Below are 24,890 nucleotides of genomic sequence, written 5' to 3'. Positions count from 1 at the left end.
CCGATTCTTCGAGCTGGACGAGGTGAGTCTCTCGCACGTTACCAGCCCCGATACTCGCCAACGACGAGCTCGTTGCACGCGACTGAGTCTTCTTTAATGATTTTTCTTGCGGTCATTTCGTGGATCGTGTTGTATGGGATGGTTTAAAGAGGATCACGAAAAATGCATTATATATTAAGCGGCAGTTTGTATATAGTATAGTGTATGGGTACCTTTGAAGTTTGGCACTCGGGAAGATGTCTTTGGTTGGCGTAACACACTTGTAGCAAGTAATTTCATCGCTTCCATGAAATTGAAAGTCGCCAGAGTAAGTGTAAAAGGTAGTCGCCATACCCCTGTGTCATTAACACGTTCACTGATGCTGAACGAATTTTTATCACGGTATATGGTAACGAATAAGTTTTTTACGATCTATTTGTATATCGTAAAATTTTATATATGCGAGAACTTTTGCAATTTTTTAATAAGATATGCATGCTAAGCGAACGACATGAATTGTAGGATATATTTTAAAATATTAGCTGTATTAAATATGTAATCGAGGACTGTCGGAGACAACATACGTTATCTTATAACATTAGCGATAATCGTACGATAGTCCGTCTGAATTGGAAATCCGGTATCTTGTACTTAGAAATTCGAGACGGTAAATTTTTTTAAACACATTTGTCTAGTTTCAATTGCTTTGAAAAATGTTAACTCGCGATTGAATTTCAATCGTCCTTCGACTTCTATGGTGTTCTAATTGGTCATCGATTGTAACTTCCGTACAATTTTAGCGGATCTATTACTTCTCGTATGTAGCTTTCCTATAGTATTTTCTAAATTGGTATAACGATTATTCTTAACGATCGCTGTGTCATGAAGTGTTTCAATTATTTTTCAGATTATTTTTTACTGAATCAGCATACTAATTAAAAGAATTGGTTGACGTCTTGAGTAATAGCTTGCGTTTTTCTCCGGTTGTTTAAAACTTGAAACAGATATAGATTTGTAATATTGCGAAACATGTTGTTTACTTCTCGTTATCGATTTCCTTTGAATTATGTATTAATATGTTTAATTTACATGTTTTATTCTCGTTATTCAGTTATCGTGCAAGATAACTGCTTGGGATTTAATATCAGTACTTTATTAAAAAGCGCATCAATAATCGATTCTTCTATTACAAAATCTCGCGCTCGATGGCTGGAAAAGGATTTTAGGGAAGAGTACACGAATATTAAATTAACGGAGTGGGTATTACACGCAGGATCTGAAAGCTTTATATCTCTCTTGAAGATAAGATAAAAACTTATGGTTCCGGATGTTGTTCTGAAACTGGAATCACCAGATACATCGACTGTCGCTTTTAACTGTTCGATTAACGATATCAGCGTGTTACGCAAGTCCTTATCTGCGATTTTTGTCGAATTAATAATTGCCAGCAAAACGCTGACTCGAACCACTTTTGTTCTAATCATAAATTTCAAAGTCGTTAAGTTAGCACAAACATAATTTAGATTATTGTTTACTACTTGCCTATTACTACTTACAATTTCAAGTAAAAATTAAAAGAAAATTCGCTGTTACATGCTTTAAATCAATTTATTGATCACGCAAGGAGTTAAAGTCATTTTCGATTCCAATAATCCAAACTAAGCAGCTCAAAAGTCTCAAATTTTATCACGAGTTTGATCATAAAATAGCGATCCCGATACAGACCTAAAATAGCGATTATCCGACAATTTAATCGACTGTTTTTCACTCGTTGTCGTGCGTCCAGCGAGACAAAAGGAACGTCGATTAAATAGCCGGTATTATTAGAGAGAATAACAAAGAGAGAGAGAGAGAGAGAGAGAGAGAGAGAGACAGGGAAGGCGAGGGATCGTCAAAGGAGCAGTGAGAAAGATACGGCCGACAAACTATAAATACGCCATGTATTTATATGCCTCGCTAATTGTCTCTGATGATAAGGATCTCCCTTTTATTACTTTCTGACTAGCTTCTCTGTAACTTTACCAAGACTCCACCTCAACCCCCGCGCCTCCTACGTCCCTTCCACGGTTTAGTGTCTTGCAGAACGTCGTTTCGACCATACCAAAAGGAACTCGTGCCCCAGATTCTTCCGTTAACTAAAGAAGAAACCGAAGAATCCTCGGTTTTCCGTGTACACGGGCAACTTAGCGAACGTTGATGATAAAAAAGGAAATTGTCGGCTGCACGTCGGACCGGTTTACGGAAGAAATCGCGAAAGACACGCGGTTCCCCGATCGTTGGCCACGTATATTCGACCGGCGCAGCGATCATTACAGCGATTTGTTTCACGGCATTGGCCTCGTATATTGTTTTTAATGACAGCGCCGATAAAAACCGGGCCAACGATTGTACGGACGAAACGTGTGATTCCACGGGCGCTAGATTATCACTGCAAACGGGAAGAGATCAATTTCCTCGGGGAAATTGACGGTTGCTTTTCGCTGCACGAGGCGGCAATGATAGTGCCCCCGGCTTTGATTTATTTTTAACCGATTCGAGATGTTCCGCACTGATTTTTGATATATCGATTGCCTCGTTTCGACGTTCCTGTGACTAGCGTCGTTCGAAGAGAAAGATAGAGCATTCATCGGTGATATACGCTTTTAAATGGTTTAGGGAATTGAAATATCATCACTGACAAATTTTGAAAAAACTGGTTTCCTGCAAATGCTTATGCATATTGTCGGAAAAAGTGTGTAATAGAGAAAGTAGGATTAATAAAGCATCGAATTAAGCAATCCATTCGCAATTCGCTAAATTTGCTTAGCCATAAATTCTGTATACTTTATCGAATGAATTCATTATTAATGGTTGGATTAAATAAATGAATTGTGTAAAGATTGAATTATTAAGATGGATTAAATAAAAAAATTGCTATCGAGGAATTTTGTAAAATATTTATTCTTCCCTATCTTTCCATCTCAAAAAGTTATAATCATAGCCGCGAGGAATTTCACTTCTACAATAAAGTGGACACGAACAATAAGAATTAAGTTTGCGTGTGGAACTCAGTTTGCACTCATTCTGCGATCTGAAAATGTTGGAAGTCTTTGAACCTCGGTGTCAAAAACCTTTCTCTCGCCAATTTGGAGTGCAGGAGATCTGAAAGAAATTAAGCTCCATTATTCCTCGGGGCATCGAAGTTCCTAATTGCCCGGCCCTTTAATTTCTGACAGTCTCGCCGACGCGAGCATTTTCCATAAATCTAAATTAAATATAAAGCACACGATCTATTCCGCCGGTGTTAATGATCGTTTCTGCGAAGTCTACCCACAGAGTTGCAACATTGATAAAGATATCAAGCCGGGGGAACGGCGTTCAGGCCGCTTCTGGAATTGTTTCGCTCACGAGAAACTCTGGCTCTGATGTATTGCGAGAAAGTCCGCGGCTGCTCGAAAGAAGCCTTTAAAGGCTGAAACGTTTCTTGATCGTAATTGTGGTATGACGTTTAAATTGCAGTACAGTGGCAAAATCGTAGTACCGCGGCATGATTGCGGTGCGCTCGCATGCAACTTAATAGCACGAAATTTATGACGGATCTCCTGACTCCTCTAGCTTGCCCAACATGGACGTAGACGTTGTGAATTACCGCCACGACATTTCACGTTTACAATAAATTGAATTTCCAGAGTTTTACCGATGACCGTTTCGAATTTCTCTCGTGATGCTGATTTTATTGGCTATCTCGTTCGAACTCTGATCGGAAATTTTATAGATCGTTTTACGTTTAGAATGATACAGCATAAGTAAGAGGGAGGAACGAATTCATAGATCAACTATCTTCATCATCGTGAACTTATAGTAATAGCTAAAAGCAACATTGTTTCATAATAAAACACTAAGAAAAGACGAAGAGGTAGCCGAAACGTTGCAACATACGGTAATAACGCAAGAACGCTGAACTGATCTGCGTCTAGTTTACGATGAAGTGTATCATGCAAACTTAAATACCAAACAAAGGGTACCACGAACTCAGAAATAAACTGACAAACCGTCAACAACCGGCAATCATACTCAACAAATTACCTAACGCGAAATTCTTCGATCTGCCTTTGTTTTCTCCCGCGCCTTCTTTATCCATCATTCAAATCACTCGCGTATATCGTACGAAAATCACCGAATTACCGCTGTGGAAACTCCTTTTATGTTCGACAAATTTATTTGTCGTTGAGCATTTTTCCAATTATTCAATCGTGCAATTTCCGTGTCATTATATCGAACGTACGCGAAATCTAATACTGGCCGCTGTTTATCGCGGTATCGGTGAGCGGATGTGAATCACCAATCATTTATCAAGACGTGTCTAAATCATGCGAGCAAGTAGGCGAAACGCTATCCTCGTAACTCGCTACGTGCAATTAATTATTAAATTCCGATTTTCTTGGATTTATCGACTTCGTTGCACGCGCTATCAAAGCGCCTCTCAGCCGGCAGAAGAACAATGTTTTTCTGGTAATTAAATTAAAATGCTCGCGACGATTAGATTGAGCGGGAATGGCGGCGATAGTGGCGCAAGAATAGTGGAAGATTGCACGGACAGTGAGGCCATTGTTGCGAATCGTATTAGCAATAATGAAATTACTTATTAGAAAAAAAGGAGACATCGTGTTTTTATGACTTTATTGATTTTTAATATTCTACTTAAGAGATCGTTGGTTATAAAAGGAATAAAAATTGTGTTTTTGTGATTTCATTAATTTCTAGATTTCCGGGAAATATTTTTCTGAAGTTATAATAATTTATGAAATACCAAATCGAAGGATTTTTCTGATGACACTTTATGATGATACTTTATGTCGATATTTAGCATTTATTCGTTTTATTGTATTTGATCGACGTGATTGATTTTTGACGAACTCCTTTTTTAAAGAAGAGAATCTTATTGCTTCGCGATTGGCTACGACGACTTTTATTATCATCCCTTTTGTTATATGGACTTCACTCGTTAAAGTTATAGGCAAAAAGGAGTGCAAAAATTGACAGGACTTGCTCCGTGAAAGGTTTGACCAGGAACACGAAGAGAAAATTGATTTAAATTACCGACATAAATTTATCTGTAGCGGAATAGAATAAAACTACAGTCTCAGCAGAAATTTTAATCTTCGTCAATTGGTCACTTTACTCCTTCCTACTCTATTATATAAACAACCGGAATTTTTTCCACTTTAAGAGAAACTAGAACCAATACGTAATTCTACCAAACCAAAAAACTAATGAATTCCATCCGCTCATAATATTCATCCACTTTTCGTAGTTAAAGTTTATTGCCACTGAATTATCATTTCTCCCTCCATAAACGAAAATAACGAAATCACACGTCCATTGACTATCTAATAATCCTTTGAACTATCTCCACGGTGAATCTCCATCTTTCCACTATCATTATGTTAAAAGAAGAAAAAAAAAATGATAGGAACCTATAATGCTTATGAACGACGATTTAACTACTAATATTAACGTAATCAAGCTGGAAAATAAGCCGAATCTTAATAATCTGCAACGCGGTATCTTAATAAGACGTCGTCTTTCGAGATACGTGAATCGTTTCGCGCGGTCAACGCATTAATCCGCCGTTAGACCGGTCGTTTGTCGTCGATTGTCTAATAGATTGTATCAAGCCGGTGAAAATGTTAATTCGGCTGGCAGCAAGTACCGTAAAAACGCGAATTTATTGGGCTGCTTGAATTAATCGAAGCCCAAGTTCCAGTCTCCCGTACACGCTACGTATTTCATCAGTCGTTACGAGTTCCGTCGGACCGGTGAAATATAATCTGCCAGCAGTTATTCTCTCCGAGGTCCTTCGCCTGAGGTTTGTCGCTGTTGCTCTCGAGGATTCGCGTAATTCATCGTTAGCGCAGGATAACGTGCTAACGATGCTGGCGGGAGAGAGTGGACAACCTACTTAGACTTTTGTTGTCAAGAAGATCGTGATCGCGGAGTGAACTCTACTCTTGGAAAAATTAATTTTGAATACGTCGAATTGGTTATTTTGACGATTTTTCCTTTTTTCTTTTTTTTTTTGTTACTAATGATATTGGCAATTGTTTATTCAAAGCAAAAAAATATCTTGTAAGTTACGCTTTTGAGAAATTGAAATTTATTCGAAATGTAGCGCTTACATTTCTAGAGAAATTAGGTATCGATGATTTAAATGGACATTGAAATATTAAATTTTGGGGAAATTTAGAAATTTCCAACAGCTTTCAAAGTTTAAAATCTGTGAGTGCTAGTGCGAAATTTATTTGAAACGCAGCTTTCTAAAAAGAATTAATTACAGTACCTTGCATCTAATTAACTGGTGTATTTATATGGAAAAGTATTTTGAAATTACGAATATGTATATGAACTCGATATTTAGTAATCTCTCTCTCTTTTCGTAACCCGCAAGATCAATGTACAGGATTGTGTAATAATGGTACATAAAATCGAAGAATAGCAGTTGTACGATTCGAATAATCATCACGAAGATCGCGCAGATCTCGACGATGAAGATATTCGGCCACGATCGACACTTTAAAACAATCGACTGCAACGGGCTCGCAGAGATCGCACGCGAAGACGTTGATACGATATTGCCGGGCAAATGACACGCCATGGGGTAACAACCCATGGTTAGTAATTAGGGTGGCGAGAGGATGGCGGTGGCTAACTATAGCCGTGGCACGCGAATTCCCATTTTTCTTCGGAGCTTTTCACGATCGCTCGTTGTTGAGTGTAAGTAGGGATTCGTTGATAAGCTCGCCTCTATCGAATTATTAATTATAAGCTCAATAGAGGGTGATAAAGTGCTTTGGCACGTAGTAAAGTTGCTTGCCACACATTTTCACTTTATTCAACGATAACATTCAGATTGTACAATTTTAATACAGAACTTGCAAAATTGTTTCAAAGATATTTTATTTCAGATAGTTTATCGTCGCGTTTTATGATTGAGTGTAATTTATTTATTTTTTATAGATTGCCCTCATGTCTCGCGGATGCTGTAGTTTCGAAAGAATTTGTTGGTCAGCAAAGAAATGTTTATCACGTACTTACTTATGTGCCATTAGCATGCAAATTGACCATACGTTTCTATCGGCTTTCTGCTCTTACCATTTTTAACATTTTCGAATAGGTATTGGTGGTTTCGTGATATTGTAGAAAAAATTGTTTTACTAATTAAAACATTCTCGAATTAATTTCATATAAATCGATATCTTCGGGACAATCATTCGTAATTTGAGCTTTATCGTATTATGCACGAATTATTTGGCTAATTAAAATACGCTCGAATTAATTCCATGTTATATTGCGACATCTTTATTACCTCTATCTATCTTTTAGTAAATGTACTGCTCGGAATATTCCTGTTTCTCGTCCTATCTGTAAAAATTATTTGGTAATTAAGATTCACATCCCCCGTCCCGCTTTTTTATAGATAAGTTTTAGAAATTTTATATAATTGATGTTCTGTTCGTTCGATTATACGCGTGTTCATCAAATAACTTACATTTGCCGATCTTTCAAGTACAAACTATTCAAGTTCGATCGATCAAATTGCCAACATTTGGTCATAGTAATTGATCAAATCACCATTTGAATAAAACCTCGCCGATCTTCAGCCACGGCCATTATTCCAGCAATTAAATCAGACAATTTCATAGCATCATTTGCTCCGAGTCCGTAAATACAGCTTTGGCTGGCAGCCACGCACTTTCGTTTGCATTGACATCACGTAAAGTTAATTATCGTTGCACTATAACAGATCTGATCGCAGAAGCGCATAAACGCGAAATCTTGACGAATCGTCGTGATAAAATCGCCGTGAGACGACTCCTTCTAGTCACGTTCGAATCGAGCGATTCTTCGGTTCCGTTGGCGAAGAAAAACGGTGGAATCGGAGGCCAGACGAAGCGAGAAAGTTAGGTGAGAAGGTAGAAGAAGAGAGAAACGCGCCCCCCGGTGGGATACGATTTCAATATTAACCAAAGATCGAGATCTCGATCCAGATAAACTTAACATGCGCATCGAGCTACTTATCGTGATCCACCGTACGGACGTTGGTGCTTCTTAATTTGTTTACATGATGGTCTGCTATCATTACGCAGGATATGTACAATGTTCCTCTATCCGTCGTTTATTAAGGATATGCACAGCAGGATATAATTTCTCGGCTTCCTCTACCATCGAGATTATCGAATCCCTTGATCGATCGTAGACCCCCTGAGAGCACGTTGTCTCTCAAGAAAAAAAATAATTTTCCGACGTTTATTTAACATTTCATAGACGAATCAGCGGAATGAGATTCGTCGAGATACAGTCGTAAGTAGATTAATCAGAGAAAAATCTGTGTAATTATAATCACTACATTACCGAGAACTTGGCTTTATTCAATTTGCACCTTTAATGAGAATTCGCTTTCTCGTGTTCCTTTTGGCGATGCAAATGGAAATTTAAAATGGGCATCGAAATTTAAGAATGAGAATCTTGAAAGAGAGTCGACATTTTTTACATTTTTAGCTATTATATATTATTTGTAGGTTCGAAGTTTCTTTGTTAGATTACTGTTAGATTACTGTTAGATTAGTAAATCGGCAAACTTTGCATCGTACTGTACTTTTCTTTGTGATTGAAACAGATCGTACGAATATAGATTCTAAGTTTTCTTTTCTAAGATACGAACGCGTTTGGTTTATGACAAACAAAAATGAAAAAGAAGAAAGAAATTTCTTGAAAATCATTTCCTTATACTATACCAATACATGTTTCTCGCTGCATTTTTTACGTTAGAATGTCTGTGCTCGACCATAATTTATTTCTCGTACCATTACTCGAAAAATTAGGAATTCAACATCAGAACTAGATTTACTTGTTTCTAATTATATCCGCGAACATTTAAATAATTTTCACTTTAATATGTAAATATCTGTATTTCTATTACACATGGTATTACTAAATATTCTCGGTATAAAAACTTTCCTGCTTCCAAAGTACCTGGGATTGTAATTACAGCTAAACCAATTTTTACCTGTTTAATAGCATAGCACGTTATAAGCAGCATATATTATGCCGGTTCTGATAATAACCACGAATTACTCACTGTAGCGTTGAGAATTTCCTAAGAGCGCTTTGTCTCACCGAACAAACTGTTCGATAAACAACCGGAAGCTTCCGCTTCGAATAATCAAAGATCACTCGTCCACGAGCCGGTGTTTGTCCATATCGAAATTCGATCTAAAAACCGACAGGCCAATTTAATTGGCGTTAACCGTTACAGTTTGTCGGCAATGCGACGCGAATCCACAGAAAATATTTTAATTAGCCGACATCGTGTCTCTGGCAAAATTTCAACAGGGCTGAACGTGCGTTCTTTATTGATTTATGGCGATCGACGTTCAACGTCCTGCTTTCCTTCCATTTTTTTCCTTTTTATCCCTATTCCTTTTCTTTTTCAGTCGCCTCCTCGTCTTTTCCTTCTGTTTATCACGACGATGATGAACGTCGATCTCCTCGTTGCTTCTTCAATTTTTGTAAATTATGGCTCGCAATAGTCTGTTCCAGGCATCCATACCACAATTACGTATCGATACGCGTGCGTGTGCCATCCGGTGTGGAACGTATCGTCGGTTTAATTGAAACGCTTGCGATCAGATCCATCGCAATTTCTGCGAGTATGGAAATTTGCACTCGAATTGTTACGTAATAATTGTCGTCCGATATTATAGGGTCTGTAATCGATACACGGGACCATCTGCGTGATTTCGCATCAACGTTGCGTAAATTGAGGAAGCCCAGTAATCGGGCATTGTTTTGCTTGCGGGAAATACACAGTTTCTTAAGCGATCTCGTTGGAGAATCGCGAACCTGAAAAATTATACAGTCTTCTTCCGAGAATAATTTTAATTGGAGATATCGATCTTGCTTCCGTTTTGTTCCATCGATGTGGTTATTTCACTACGGGTAATCTTGGAGTTAAATCGCGCAATGAAGCAGCAGGATCTGTTTTATTTTTATAGGGTATTTATCACGAGCATGATATCGATTCCTTTTACTATACTGTACTTAACCATGGTATCAAATCGCAGAAACTTTCATATACCTAACTGCCTACATAGACATACGAATGTCTAGCAATTTTGAAAAAAGAAACATTCTTCTATTTTTAAAGGCTTGATTTCCTGTAATCGCGTTAAAAGTGGCAATAGAGAATATTGAATACCTTGTTACGGGATTAAAACACGCGTGTTAAATCAGAATCTTAATAACTGCTGGCTATAATTAAAGGATTTTAACCCATGTATGTGTGAGATAAAAAGGAAGACTGCAAAAGCGAAATAATAAAAGTTACCCATCTCGTACGATGAAACTTTAATCATATCGTGCACATAATACCAGCCCTCGAATCCACGCACATCAAGAAAATGGTTATTCAGTAACACAAAGAAGCTTCGTTCATCTTCTCTCCTCGTCTGTATACCTGGTAAACAATTTTTCACTGTATAAGAAGTATAACAATTATCCGCGGCGTAGCGCGTATCAGCTGCTCGAACAGGGGAAAAACGAGAGAAGTGAAAAAAATAAAGAAGCGCGATAATTCTATTTCCATTAGATTACACTGGCCTATAATTAAAATGATCTCACGAGCGGCGCAATTTATCGCGTGATCTCGGAAAACGCATCGAACATGTTAATTATGATTTTTTAAATTAGCACTCCATATATTCGAGTTAAACAGCCCGGTGCCCATATCGTCGATTCATCACAGTGGGTTCCTGTAATTTTCGTCGGAATTCTAGCCACGATCGAAACGGTTTCGCGAATCGATATTAATCCGTCCAGTTCATCTAAAAATCTAATTTCCAACGGCAATAATAAAACGCTCCAGCGATCGCCGCGTAATCGCGGATCGATCAAAGGTTAAACGGATCGCTGTTGTAGCCTTGTTAGAGAACTGAAAGATTTTCTTGTTGCCTCTTGTGCTCGGCAGACTGTTTCATCGAACAATAGCCAGCTGCAAATTGATTGACTTTTTCCATGTTCTTGATAGGTACGAGTTAGAGAAGTGTTTTTTGAAATGGTTGTTGCTATATTGTAGTATATAACGGTTTTATTGAGATATTTGAAGGATGTTGATTGGAAAATTGTTTCTCCAAGTATTTTATATTATAGTTCAACGAAGTGTACTGTGCTACCTTCGTCTTGTTTTCTTTGAATCTTGCTTAGAACTATTTGTTAGTATCTTTCAATTATAATCTATTTTCATTTGCGATTTAGCCAGGATTCAACTCAGTTCAAACCTACTTTTTCCTGCTCCTACATTCAGGATAATTAATACAATTTTATGATAATGAATAAAATTTGCCATCTCTGAAAAACCTTGTATAATTCCTAAATCCTAATTCAGTGATATATTTTTTAGTAATCAAAGTAATTCGCAGTATATTTTCCTTGTTACATGAGTTATTTCAACTAAGAATTAACTAGGAGAAATTATTTCAAAGAAAGACAATTCCACATCTAATTGCATCTTATTTTCTTATTCTTCGAAACAGCATAAATTTCCTAGTAAAAACAATATATGCCACGTCTACCGAATATCTGTGACAAAACAAGAGTCACAAAAGCGTTGGTCAGTTCCTTATCTAGTTGGCTTTTTGCTCACCGGTCTTCTGGAAGAAGTGGCTTCCTCTTCCCATGCATTTACGCTGCACCAACCACCCCCGGAAGGGTCTCTGGCTTCTTAATGCTGGCTATACGTAGCCAAGGATTGCACGCGAAGGTATTAATATATAATTAACCGGCCTGGTTGTAGATCGTATCTGAAAACCTCCTTATCGGCCAGCAGGCCGCCGATACCGGGGCTACCCATATTATGCGAAGACCCTTTACGTGGCTTCGTACCTCGTTCGACGAGCTGCTGCACCGCTGCCGGCCTTTATTTTTCTTCTTTTTTCTTCAACCTCGTCCCTTCTTGCTCTCCCTTTCGTGCCTTTCCGTACGCCCGTCCCATCATTTTTCTCTCGTTCCTCCTTTTGTTACTTTCGTTACCCGACGGAACACGATCCAAGTTCCTGCTTCAAAAATCGCGGAAAATTGCTACCACCATGTTTGTGTGATCACTAAATTTTCTAGGCATTATTAGGGTCGTTACTTTATGCCTCTGTTATTAGAACTGTTAACACTACAACTACAAGAGTTATTTTTTTTATAAAAATTTGATAAATTTACGACGGTGCATTTTTAGGAATTTGTAGATGAAAGTTTTCTTTTATGATACATGTTTATTCGTATACCTGTCATTTTGATATTTGTGGTTCAAGCTTTCTACTTTCGTTGTTAATAGCTTTAATGCCAAATGCAACAGAATCCTGCTAAATAGAATGAATCCTGTGTGGTTTATGGTCTATGAAATTATTCTCTGATCTTTTCTATTCATCGTTCTGATTTCTTGGAGGCGTGAATAAGCTAGCTCACAGCATCTTTCCTGATTAAATTACAAGGTTAATGATACATTCTATCTTGTCATACGGCGTGTATAAGAAAGAAATTGTTTCAGAATTCAACGTGGCCTCGTCCCAAACAAATATACGAAAGACAATATCCATCATGTGTAATAATTTGAGATACAATAACTCATATCCTGCTTATAGATGTTTAACGTTTAATCGAAGGTAGGCATTACGGTAAATTGAACTGGGCCGACTGACGTTTCTTTCTGAGACAACTGGCTCGCACCTGTCGATGGAGCATAGTCTCGTTTCTCGTAACAACGCTGTCTTTCCCGCAGTGTCCTTTTTTAATTAGCTTCCTTTAGCGCGCGAGACTTCACCAATGTGTTACAAGGTGTTGCGTGTCGCAATATGCTTCACATCTGGATTAGTTGTCATCCGATCGTCGATAAGATTTCGATCGACGATGGAACGCATTAAATCACACTGTTCCTCGCGAGAAACCGTCCGAATTTCGCGGCTATAAATTTTTCCTGGCACCCGTTTCCTTTCGTTTCTGTGTCTGGTGTTACATATATTATTTAATTGATTTCAGAGAAGCACATCCTTATTTAGATAATATATAGGTATTTAATTGTTGAGAAAGTTCGCCTGATTAAAAGAAAAAAAGACTAACGAAACCTCAATAGAAAGTAACTCAAATTCGATTAAATTTTAATGAAAAATTCCGAATACAAATTTCAATCTCAATTTCATAGTAACAAAAATTTGTATCTGAATTTTTCTTTAATATTTTTCTTTACAACAAACATTTTTGTAAATATTTCGGAAAATCAACAATTAATTATTATTAGAGCGAATTAAACTCTCAAATTTAGCTATGTCAAAGATAGGATAATTCCTGATAAAAATTTCTCAAAATGAAAATATTTACTATTTAAAAAAATTAAAAACACGAAGTGCAACGTAATCTCAAAATGTAGAAAAATACATTTAATCATACGGGTTCCTGAAGAGCACCAGCCACAATACGTCGCTCGAACACTCTTATTACTCTGGATATTTAATTTAAGATCGTCCAAGTCGAGGCACGGAGAGTCGAGCAGAGAAAAGGATGAAGGGAAGGTCTGGAGGGGTTGTTGAGAGGGTTGGCGGGGTCGGGAGAGGGGCAGTGTAACCGGGCGTCAGGAGGATTGATGGCGTCTAGATGCAAATGCAGTCAGTCTGGCACGCAAGCAACGTATCCACCTACCGACGCCTTATGCCAGTTAACGCCTTACAGCTTAATAATCTTGTTCCTTGTCCACCTCTTCTTCTTTTTATCTTTTCTGTCCTTCTCCGATTTTCTCGTCTTTTCTTTCATCCCTATGTAAGTACCTATTCCTTCGTCTTCTTTCTTCCTCTCTATTTTTTTATGCAATTTTATCCCATGCATCTTTCTCTTATCTTCTAATAAATTACTCAAGTTTTCTCTTATAATTTCATCTCCCCTTCTGTGCTAATCATTTTCTTCCTGTCTAATGTTCGTCGTTTCTTTCATCTACTTTTTTTATTTTTAATTTTCTACATTTTTCCCCTCTGGTTCCTCCTTTACATAGCGTAATACACATTTCCTGTAGCGTCATGCTCTCCCATATGTAAGTATTAGTTTAATTTTTCCCCCTTCTCTCTCCTTGCAGTAATTCTCTCCTTTTTTACATCTTTTTTTAATTCTCAATTTTCTAAAATTTGACTCCCTCGACTTGCCAATTTCCTATTTTCCGGGCAACCGTTTCGTTACATCTGCGCTCCCACTCTCTGCTTTTCTCTTTCTCACTGCCCCCTCCTTCCTTTCCTATTCCCCTCCTTTGCCTCTCTCTTTCTCCATCTGCCGTCTTTTTGGCCCGTTTTTCTTGTTCGCTGAAACTCGTTCCATCTTCCCCTTCAGACGACGCATTTTATCACTCTCTCTCGCCGGTTAAATTACTTTATTAGCCCCGTTTTCCTGCGATACCCCCGCCGGTGGCCCTTCAAGTCTCGCCACAACATGGTTTCGATGATCGAGCCGTACGGGAAGGTGGAGAAATTATCCGACGTACAAGGATCCTTCAGTTCGTTAAACACCACAGTAATGAAGTTTATATTAATGTTTTCGGTAGATCTGAGATATCGCTACCCGTTTGCATACACGATGGATTATAAAATGGCTGTTAAAATTAATTGTCGAACCAGCCAGTTGTCTGACGAGCGGCTCTTGTTTAAAATGTCCCTCGTTAGATGTTGAACCACAAGAAGTCCACTTCTGAGCGTTTCAAATTGTGTTTGCTGTGTTTCCGGTTCTTCCTCGTTTCACGCAAAACTTTGTGTTAGCGGTGATAAATGTGGATTTGGAAAGATCGTTTCGGATGGCAGAAAAGTGACATTAAGAGTTAAATAGGAAAGGTATTTAATCTTGTTTCTTTTATTCCATTGAACGATTGATGCTAGATGACAAGACGTATAACATGCATTTAAGTATGCTATGTTTAAATAATTTTAATTAACATAGTATGGTCAAAATAACATAACGTTAGATTCTTAATAAAAATCAACATTAACTATATTGCAAAAATTGCTAAATGTTTTCACTCGAAATTTAGAGACATACTTGAAATTATTATGATTTCTCCCACTTTAACTTCTTCTACTTTCATTAAGAAAGAACAGATTCTACCGTTAACGTTTATTTAAATACCCTCTCTTTGTGGATGTCATTAACTAGAATCTAAAATTCGTTCATGCTTCTCCCGAAATGTCCCAAAATCATCATGAATACCAGGAACCACGGAACGCAGCTGCCGATCGCTTAATTCAGTTCGAACCTACTAAGTAGCTCAGCGGAATTTCCTGGAGCCTGTAATTTATCATTATAAATCAGGCGGCGGGCGGTTCAGAGATAGCCCGGCCAAACGTGAAGAAGAAATTCTCGTGCACGGTCACCGTGGAAATTCGTCGGTGCATCCCCTTTCTGGGCAGAAAGTGGCGGTCTCACGGGTGCCAGAATGTCGTTCCTAACGCTAATGACGTCGTTGGCTCTCACTTAACAAGAGACTACCCTCTAAATGGAGGGTTGCGTTCTGCAGTCAACCGGTCCGCCTGGTACACGGCAACCCGGTGATTACGGAACTCGAATTCACTTCTAAATTACATCCGTCGTAAGTGCTGTTAAAGTACGTGCAACCGTCCACCTTGTGGGATTCGCGATGCAACTTCACTGTGAATTTTCGTCGAATCGATTCACGCTCATTGTTGCTTTAATTCACCGTGATGATCGTAGCTTGCTTTGTGTTTAGAAGTGACGAGACAATTTTGTGACATGAATATACGGTTAGAAGCTATTTGAAGATATATATGGAAGTGAGTACGTATCAGAAAGGCAACAGAATCGTGTATCAACAGTTCGCTCTTTATTCCAAAAACAGCTCAATAGCTCAAACGTAAAATCTATATTTGTAACTTCTTAAACTTCTTTGCAAACTTCTCTCTTTTGCAAAGCTTTTGGCAAAGACGCCAATCGTCACGAGTCAGAATATCATGTCGCGATTGATTTACAGACAACGTTCGCCCATACGCCTTGCGGCGACGAACAAACCTCGCGAATCGGCAAGGCATGAGAGACATATTTTCCAATCAGTCACCATCGAAAGTTGACGCGGTACGGTGTGTCGAAGAGACGGGTCCAATTAAAATTTTTAATTAAGAATCGTCACGTGGAACGCGGGGACGTTCGAGAGACTTTATTAAGCCCGTACAATGTATGCGACTGGAAAATGGGTGCCGGCCTATTAAGTTTAATGTCATTATAAAGGTGTCAAGGCACGGCAGCGTCGTAAAACGCGGCACGCAATAATATTCCACGCGCGTCCTGTATTCGGCCTCCGGTTAATTACGGTTTAATTGCAGCCTACGTCGTCGCTAACAGACAGCCGATCGCTTTCTTTCATTAACAGATAGAGAGCCGTGCCTCGGGACCCGTGCTTTTATTCGAGATATAAAATCTTAATTTCGCGCTGATCCCGAGCCTCTCCGTTCGGTACCATCTTCTTTTCTGTTCGATTCATCCGAGACAGCTGAAACGTGCGTCCTCCTGGGACACGTGACGAGACGTTTCTCACCGGTTTCACGCGATTTACCGCGAACCAACTCGCGCGACGCAACTCTACGGGCAACTCATTAAGCGGATGCACTAGTGACGATGCTACTTTCGTTCTTCATAATAGAATTTGTATCTTATTCTTGAAAGGTTAGTGCTCCACACGTAGAATGTCAATAGCGCTGTTCTGTTTTTGCTATTTCAGACTAATTGTACGATGGATACACAAGATACGATTGTCAATAGAATTCGAAATTTATTCGTAGTAGCACTTTTGACATGATCAGTGCTCGTCTTTCATAAATTCTATAAGTCTGTTGTCTCGCGGTAATTATGCGAATAATAAGCTGGTAGTAAAGTTGTTAATAATATCCACAACCTGGGTATCTATTTCAATACGTTGGAAATTACGACTCCAGAGTCGCTATTATGTTCTACATTAATCTAACATTTAATCGGTACTTTGAAAGGGAAAGTTAAGAGAACGTAGAACTGCAAATCGACTCTATTGCAGATATTAATTAGAGTAATCTAGTCCAGCAGTATGCAATTTTTCTTACGCTCGAACCTCGAATCATTCCTTCTTTTATCGCATAAATTTAGAACACGTTACCTAACTAATCGTAATACCAATCTAAATAATACCTTTGAAGATATGCATAAATCACAAAGAAACAACAATATTTAATATTTTATAATTACGTTTCTGATCGCATAATACATGCGAAAATAATATATTGTATATGAGAGGAAGAGCCGCTTTTGGCAGAATAGATCGGTCAATTTTGGAAAATTTCACTGTCTCTATAAAACGGACAGCGATGCGTTCGAGTAAATAGCTTCTTGAATTTTCAGGATAGCGTGTAATTGGCGGTCACACGTAAAAAGATAATAGTATAGACGGGGGAACGAAATTTGAAGGCGCGACCCTTTTTAACAATTGAACGATATTAATCGCGCAATTCATCAGGATTTCGTGAAAAGGGGCAATTTCGTTTTTATATCGACGAAATTAGCCTTCCGTTGATGCTTTTAAATGACAGCCCACACACATAGACGCTTTATGCCGCCGTTATTACGGTTAATGTGTCTGACGGAAAGCGAGAGGTAATCATTGTAATTTCATTCGCGGGCTGCCAGTTTCGAGAGCATTTTGGCCAACGAAACGAAGTAGTTTTCTCTTCCTTCGATGAGCTTGGATCATTCAATGACTGCGATATCGTGAGGTTGGCTATGAGATCGTGAGGATATCACCTTTCAGCGTGACAATTCGATTGAAATAAGGAAAGTGAGTCAAGTCGATGGTGATTGTAAAAAGTATCAAAATATTGGTAAACTTTTGGATACTTAAAAAGCCCCTATATGTAAAACCTCTATATGCAGTAAAGAATATAAAATATAATGAAGAATATTATAAAAGTGTAATATGGTCAGTATATAGTGAAAATATAAAAGAAAGGTAATATTTAAAAACGCGGTGACGACATGGCACGCTTTTTGTGTTCTCTTTCATGCAAAAATTAACAAACGTGTATCACGAACGATACAGTCCCTAATTGCGCCATAAATCTGCTAAATTGTAAGAAAAACATTTAACTTTCCATATTCAGAGAAGATTCAAATATTACGCACAGTTTTGCTCGAAGAAAATGATTATAGTCTTCGTTCAACACGCGGAAGTATTCATAAGCTACAGTAATGGAATTTTTTCCAGTGTCTATACCTATGAAGAGAAGGCATTTCACTTAAGGAACAGCTTAGCTATACTTTTAATTATTTACTTTTGGTTTATTATCAATAACTCAAAGAACAAAAATTCAGACACGAATGTGTCAGGAATAATTTCTTTTTTTTTTAAATTATCGAAAATCTTCCCCTTAATTTTTTTTCTTTTTTTATGGCTGCGATCAATGGCCCACCGGGCAATCTGAACTTTCGACGCGTTAAAATCTACGTCTGCAGACAGGACACGATACACGAGTACCTACGCAAAAGCATTCATGTGCAATTGGGTACAGGTATACGTGTAATTTCGATTTAATTGCGGGTCATTTTCCATCATGCATAGCCTTGTAAAATACCAGCCATTATTATACGTATTTAACTAGCGGATATCGGTAAATTTTATTGCTAATTTAAGCCACCCTTACGCGGATGCTGAATCAGAAGGAAAACTCATTGTCGGTAAAAATTCTTCACTACGAAATCATCGAACGTTCAAAACAATCGACTTAAAACCCACTATAACAGAGGAATTCTCTAAGACGCGTATATAGCAACCGATCTCGATATCGTAATTTCACGAAATTACGAAAATCCGTGGAAGCTACGGTGAACTTCACGGTCCAGGGGATCGAGGATCGATTATTACTGGAAAGAGACCCGGCGCGTTTCGTGCGCGTTTATGGCGGTCCACTGGTGTATACGCGACGACCAGCTACGTTCTTAGCGTGGCGTAATTGCATGATGATACGTTTCGGCCATGTTGGGCCCCATAACGACGCACGCGACCCTACACGCAGCCCTTTTTCCTTTTAAAACCGCGGATGTCTTATTTCTCAACCGCGTGGAAATGGAAGCCAGACAGGGCTGGCCGAATTGGCAGCAATGACCAAGAATTGGTACTTAGTCCCTATTGGGCGGCGCATTCGTTCCCAGTCGCTTCTTTCGCCCTTTTTTATCCCTCTCTCTTTTCTCTTTAGTAACGCGACGCTTTATAATCTTGAAACCCGCTCGTTCTTATTATTATTACCGTTACGACCAGTGTACACTAGGGAGATGTTAATAACAGTCCAACACGTAACCGCTTTTACGCTAAACGTTCCTTCGGCCTTCTGTTTTTCTGAAACAGTCGCTTCGAGTGAGGATCGTGGCGTAAAGACGTTCGGTCGGCTTTTTATTCGGTCATTGGATTTTGATACCTTCAGTAGCGATCCTTTGTCAGTTGCAACTGTTTCGTGATGATTTACAACTGGGTTTCGTTGAAATAAATTCGACTTGAAGCAGAATTTGATACTAGAGGCGATCCTAAGTCTGTTTGGTTTGCCGATAGAAAGATTTAAACATGAGTTCAACTTCGACTTTAAGTTTGCCTCAAATCTGAACGGAGAATTTTCAAATTTAAATGTAATTCTCATTAGCAATCGTACCATCGAACATCCAAATTTAAATTCAGTTTAAATATATATTAAAAATTTCCAAATTCCAATTCGACTCAAATTTTAACTGTGAAATTCAAGTCTCCTAGATTCCATCGCTTATTTAGAATGCTGGCACCAGTGACCGTCTTCTTTTCAATTGAATTATCGCTATTTCCACCATATGGACGCGTAAATTAACTCATTCGTTAAAAAGAAAATAAATGCGGCATTTCGAAGCATCGAAGAGTATAAAAGCGATCCGTAGAAGCAAGTTCCTTAGGTTGCCACCGTGTACAGCTGGATGAATCGCTTATGACGGAGTATAGATTATCAATAATGAGCGGATCGATTGATATCCGTCCTGCTCTCATTCGGTCTTCTCGCAAGACGAAGGAAAGAAGAGGAGAGAGGTAATCGATGGATAAATAGCATCTAATTACGCTGATTAATGCGCGACCGAATAATTTTTTATTTCTCTTTAGCTTCTCGTCAACAACGACACGGCCGATTCGCGAACATTATCGTCGATTGGTAAATCTTAATTGGACAAGAGGTACCGAAAGAGAAGCGGGCGAATCGCGATGACCCAGCCTGCAATAAATAGCAGCTGAACACCGGCGGCGTCTGTTTCGGATGAAAGCAATTTATATTCGAAACACGTTTTGTTACAAGCACGTTTTAATCTTCCACCATCGCGAGAATGATCCGCTGTTTTCCTATTTCGTTTTTTATTGTTCCGATTCTCTCTTCTTACCTGAATATACGTTTCTCGATTCGATTGATTCTTCCCTGCATCTTGCGTTCTTTCTGCAACAAGTTTTATCAGTATTTTAGTAGATTTTAGATTTGCAATATTGTCTAGTGTTAACGGAGGAAATATAGAGTAAAGTATCTTTTACTGCATCCTTGAGCCATAATTTTCCTTTCAGTGAATATTCAGTACGTCGATTATGTCGATAATTTATTCATGTTTCGTTCGATTAATTGAATAATTTCTTGAAAATGAAATACGTAATGGATAATAAGATTATCAAATATTCAGCTATTAAATAATACAAAAAAGATCTGTAGAACGAGCCAGTGGTTCTCAAACTTCTATATTGTACAACTATCAATCGTCCAAAAAAAATACTCGACTGTACTTCAGCAATTGACTGTAATTTCACGGAAATTCGAGAGATCTTTGAGTTTGATTACGTGAAGGAGGTAGGAGTGTCTTAGAATGGAAATTACACTCAAGTCGGATCGTCGTTTGGCGAAACGATCGTAGCGAAGTAATAGTAATCGTTGGAGATTTATTAACGAAACGTGCTGATTATCGAAGTGTCCCACGGCTTGTCTATCCGTAGCCTGTTGTCTGTTCCTTTATATATGCATATAATAAAATTGCGTTACACGGTAATTCGTATGCATGCCTCTCCGGAGTATTGAATTAGCCTTTTTAACCTACGATAACCGGTGAAAATTTTTTATTCCCCACGGAACGAAGACATTTCGATCCCTTAATGATCCCTCTAGTAGAAATTGCTTCTCGCGTGCAGCGACAATTAGCTTAAACGCCGACTCCCCTCGAAGGACGAGGTTCCGATGAAAAAAGGAAAAAGAAAAGATGGCTCCGTAGACCGATGCTCGAGAGAGAGAGAGAGAGAGAGAGAGAGAGAGAGAGAGGCAGAGAGAGAGAGAGAGAGGCAGAGAGAGAGAGAGAGAGATAGTATAGAGCTATCGTAATAAATTACCCTGCCATTAAAACGATGTTGGCGCCGTGCGTAATTTGTATTCATAATCCGTCATAACGTGGGGCAAACTCGTCATTACGAAGGAGCCAACGTTCCTGAAGTTTCCTGTGACAAACATACGCATTACAGCTGTTTAGATTTTTAACTGTCCCTCTATATTCCGGTAGGGTGTACGAACGAGAGGCGCAAGGGGATACGTCAATTTCCCTGGACCAGTTTCGCCAATGTGTAAGTAGGAAATTATACGTATGCTCGTGCATAACGCGATCTCTTAAAATTGTCGACGATTGACGATTGCCTGATTGGATAAACGATTTTCATGAAAATCGCTGTCGGCGTGTTTATTTTTGCGCAAAACACCGTGGAACGTGTTCGCGTTTTAAACTCAGGGATATGATACGCGCGAAGGTGCTGGTTTGGCAGACGAATCTCCTTATTTCTTCAGTTTAAAAGAGAAGTGGCGTATCCAGGATAAATCTTGTGGATTTTACGCGGTATATATTATATGGGAAACTTGTATTTCTGAAGGGAAAGTGTATAGGTTGATTGCATGTTTCGTGCTCGAAATATTAACTTGCATGCTCCCATGCGCTGATTTGGGCCGGTTTGATTCGTGTGCGAAATATCTGCTGAGCGATATTGCTCGATTATTCGACGTCAATTTGTAAACCGGAATGTTTTTGTCTAAAAACGATAACTGGTTGTTTCCAAACGAAATTACGTGTTGAAAATGTAGTGGCACATGAACGTAGGAAAAGATCAAGTGGAAATGTAAAATTCAAATAAGGCAGAGACCCATATTATTGTGGCTTCGAGTACTAACGTTGTTTAACTTTTTACAAAGTCTAGAGGCGAATGAACTCCGAATAGATTTTTATTGCCGTTTTTTCAGCCAGAATCTTCAGCCAGAGTTACATGAGCAAGTTAACTTTTTGTGATAACGTCCCTCAATATAAATGTATGAACGTGCTCCCTAAGACAGAGTATTGTTATCCTTTTTTCGATCGGCATAGTAGCATTGAGCGAGCGACGATTAAAACCGGTATACACTATCTCTTGTACTTGTACTTATACTGATTTTAATACATTGGACTATTACGAATTCATCCACTCGTTACATTATTAAATACACCTACACGTTTAATCCACCCAAAAAAAGTGTAGAAATTTTTCAGCCCTTTGGCAAAGCTTAATACATACCTATGTAGAGGATTGTGTATGATGGTTGACGAAATAACGATGTAACGCGTTGTTGGAACCGTCAAGTGTATTTAAAATAATAAATAAATGAATAATTACAGATACTGTCGTTAAGACGCTCCTATTAACAAATTCGCTAAGACAGTGTATAATCGCTCGCTGATAACTCGTTGGTAACTGATAGATACTCGTAAATACTCAATAGATATGTTAAGATATAGTTATGTTCAATCGTTCCTTTCGATCAGAATTTTTAATTCCCCGAAAGGAAATATGCAAAATCCTCTACCGTAATAAAAATTTACTTGGATAATTCTGAAGAACGTCTCAATCCATCGTGAATATAATTAAATCAGGAACAATAGATCGGTTCGAGTTAAAGACTATCAACGTGCAATCAAAGCAATAAAAGTCGGATGTCAAGTATGGCGGCGAGCAATCCTCTCAATTACATATTTTGTTTCGATAAATGACGAGTAAATGGTCATGCGTTCTTAGATAAATTGAGAGATACCATTTACGGAAGCGATGATTACGAGGCGGCTGATCATTGTGTCCGAACGCGTCATGCTTGTGCCGCGGAATTAAGCGAATCATTATCATCATGTCAAGTTCATTATGCGATCGGCTATATTATCAGAAGATGGGCACTGCTTTCTCGTCTGGAAAGAGGAAAACGTAATTCTGTCCCGTTGAACGCGACGAAAATAGATTGAGAGGACGTTCGGCGATCAAGCCGGACGTGAAAATTGTTTAACTCGTTCTCTCATAAATTATTTAACGTGCTACCTGTATCATCTATCAAGTTTGATAGTCGTTTCCGATAATAATACCGTGCCGCGGACGTGAAAGAAGAAAAATTGCCTGTGTCAGGCTACACTTTTCGCCAGCGAACGCTCCAATGTGTCTCTCAACCACGAATTCCTTCTTTCGCCAACGTAAGTGCTCAATTCTCTGCGCTAATACGATTTTTAGTCATTTATCTTTGGATAAATTAAATCACGAATTAACAGAGATTACAATCTATCCCTTTTTCGATGAATTTTGTAAGGAGACGATTGATCGGAGTTCTTTTCCGAAAATTGGTCGTTCGATTTTTTTTTTTTTTGAAATCGAATTATCTGAAATCATTAATAATACTTGGCATTATATCGTAAGAACAAAAATTTCACCGGTTGTTGCGCAAATCCAAAATACATGAACCTTAAAATAGCATGAAAATCATTGATAATACTTAACATTGTTAATAAAAATTTAAATTTTACCTCATAAAATCCTTATCGATTCTTCCAATTCCTAACAATTTCACCAAAATATTTAGAAGGATATTAAATGTTATACATGAAGCTCTTTTCGAATCATTTCGATCTCGGGAAACGTTTCGTCTCGTGCTATTTCATTTCCCGATCCAGATAACGGCGACCTTATTGCTGAGTCAATCATAATTGCCGATCTTTTTTCAATTCCGCTCCGTCCGCATTAGCATACGTATCAGCGCATACTTGGACGGAGACGTCTGCCAAAACAATCGAGGATCCGCAGATTTTTGCTTGAGATAGGGTGGAGGGTAGACGTGAGTCCTCGTAAAATCACTGAAATTCTATGTTTATTCAATATGTCGGGATTCTGCTTCCCGGTCTTATCTGCGACGAGACGATAGGTCCGAATGATACGATAGCTCGAACAATTCCGCGACGATAAGCCTTAGTGTGTTTCTCCCTTTCACATGGAAAATGACGTCTCTATGCAATTACCAGACGTGCAGCTTTTAGGGAAATATCGCATCAGATCGTGCTTGGGAGAAATAGATTTCGATAGTATTTTTCGAGCAATGTATAGTTTGATATTGATTTCTATTAAGAAGTTTGAAAACATTTTTCTGTAGGTAATTATTCTCTATCGGAGTTCTAACAGCTGTTTTCTATACTATAATTATTATTTTTAGTGGAAGTTTGTCTAAGACAAAATAAGAAGGTTGAAGTCAAATTGTTAGAACACATACTGTTGAAATAAGAAACATCTAAATTCCATGTATCAACTTTTATTTAAAAAATTATCCTATTTCAAAATTCCAATAACAATCTAACGAAAAGAATAAATACCAATTTTCTTAACTTTCCTTTTGAGAAGCGAGAAAACACTCTTCAAACAACCTTCGAATCTATGTACGATGTTTTCAGAAGAAACACCGTATAATATCGAATATGTAATTGAATATTATTCTCCAACAAATATCAGGTGAAGCTTAAGATCTTAA

General features: G+C 38.3%; 1 protein-coding gene across 1 annotated transcript in view; it reads left to right on the top strand.

Annotated features, from left to right (window-relative positions):
- The window catches only part of LOC100747457 (protein zerknuellt 1-like), a 45,855-nt gene that overhangs the window by 11,080 nt on the left and 9,885 nt on the right, over nt 1-24,890 (top strand). The window lies entirely within an intron of this gene.

Source organism: Bombus impatiens, unplaced genomic scaffold (assembly GCF_000188095.3).
Source record: "Bombus impatiens unplaced genomic scaffold, BIMP_2.2 scf_0517, whole genome shotgun sequence".
NCBI lineage: Eukaryota > Metazoa > Arthropoda > Insecta > Hymenoptera > Apidae > Bombus > Bombus impatiens.
The sequence above is the reverse complement of the archived record's forward strand: the minus strand, read 5'-3'. Positions and strand labels throughout refer to the sequence as shown.